The sequence below is a fragment of the Microtus oregoni genome, unplaced genomic scaffold (genome assembly GCF_018167655.1).
Source record: "Microtus oregoni isolate MIOR12 unplaced genomic scaffold, Mior012 000027F_ref0000203, whole genome shotgun sequence".
Classification (NCBI taxonomy): domain Eukaryota; kingdom Metazoa; phylum Chordata; class Mammalia; order Rodentia; family Cricetidae; genus Microtus; species Microtus oregoni.
Window position 1 is genome coordinate 18,055,053 of NW_024543086.1, and position 1,945 is coordinate 18,056,997.

Below are 1,945 nucleotides of genomic sequence, written 5' to 3' on the forward strand. Positions count from 1 at the left end.
TGTAATAGCTTCTGAGTCTCTCACTATGCTTAGGGTTTCATACGTGCTAAGCAAGCACTCTCACTGAATTATATCTGCAGAGTATACCTTTATGATTACACCTTTTTGTTTTTTATGGAGACAGGGTCTTTGTGTGGTTTGGATTGTCCTCAAACCACTATGTAACTGAGGATGGCCCTGATCTTCCTATCTCTACCTCCCAAGTGTTGGCAAGCATAGGTATGTTCCACAGCCCCCACCCCCACCCCACAGAATCTCACATTCTAGTCCTGGCTGGCTTCAAACTTAAGAGATCTGCCTGCTTCTGCCTTAGTGCAAGTGATGTGGTTACAGGCACTAATCATCATGTCTCACCCCTCTACTTTCTGAGGCAAAGCCAATTGATCATGCTGGCCTTGAACTTATTTTCTAGCCCAGGCCAACTTTCTATCTGTGACCCTCCTTTCTGCACTTCCCGAGGAAGACTAGGCACCAATACCCAAACTAGGTCCTTTTTACTTTACTGCTATGTCCCTAAATCCCAGAACAGCATGGGGTCCCATCTGCTCAAGATTCGGGTTGATCTGTGGCTTCTGTCCCTACAGAAGTGTCCCTGCCCTTCTTGACTCTGACAAGCTGTCTGTTGTCTAACCACTCACCAGGGTTCTATCTTCTGGCCCATACTACACTAGCATAGATCAGGGCTCAGCCAACAAACTGGGATGCTCCAAAGTCTGCTGTGTGATCATGCACTAAGGATGATCCATAGTGACCAGAGATGCTGCAGAGTTTGTCCTGGATCCACCTAGCCATTCCTCTGACTCAACCATGAGGCTCACCTACTGATGTCAGTCTAGTCAGGCTTCTGGATGAATGATCCATCTTGCCCCTTGTCTATCTTCTTATAATGCCTGACTCACTGAGGAGGCCATAGAGTGACTGCTCATTGCTGAGTTAGCAGTAACTTCAAGCACCCTGTCAGGGGGTTCAACCCCACTGCTTCTCTTGGAGTGCTCAGATGCCAGATTCTGCTCCATTGTTGCCAGAATGTGATGTCTCCCACATTGGACAGGTGTCCCCACACAGCATCTTGAGTTCAATGGCCTCTCTTTAGCTTGCTGACTTCTAGAGCATAAATGATTTCCCAGAAACATGACTAAGTACCTGTAGGCCCTACTGAGCTAGGCTCAGGCTTTCTGGGTCCTGGGGCAAATGTCACCCAATCTCTCATACAATATCCAGAGTGCAGAACATCCCAGGGACTTCTTTGTTTCCCTTTGCTATGTACGTTCAGCTCTGCAGCCTGATTCTTAGGGCATCTTTGGGTTACAAAGGACAAGTAGCTAGGAGTAATTCAGTTACTTCTGGTAGCCAAAGGGCCCTAAAGGGAAATACCTTGGGGCTTCTTGTGAACATCACTCCTAGGACCTGGGAAGATGTCTCAATTAGATGCCAGTGTTCCTCTAGGAAAAGAGATGTGCCTATCTGGCACACGTAAGTAGGTCCAGCACATTACTGCTTCAGACCACTGGGACAGAAGCCAGAAGTCACTGAATGGGTTGGGAGAGGTAGAGAGCACTTCATGCAGCCAGGCTGGGCTGGATCACCTTCTGACCCAGCGCCTCAGATAACCTCCTCAGACCTTGTACAACCGTGACCGAGACTATCAACATTGCCCCCAGGCGCAGTGAGGCTCAGGCGGCGAAGACCGCCACCCGAACTTTGCCCCGCGGTCCCTCGCAGAGCATCCTGGGAGCTGTAGTCCATTATCTCCCCGGATCCAACGCGCCTCATAAAACTGGCATGGGACTACTACCTGAATCGTGGGGAGGACGAGATCTCAGGGAAAGAGGGCAGGGAATATAACCGTCCGTGGACTATAACTCCCGGCGTGCCTTGAGCGGCGTCGCTTTGCCCTGTGGGAGCCGTAGTTCCGGCGCGATTCCAGTGCCGCGTGCGCCCCCAA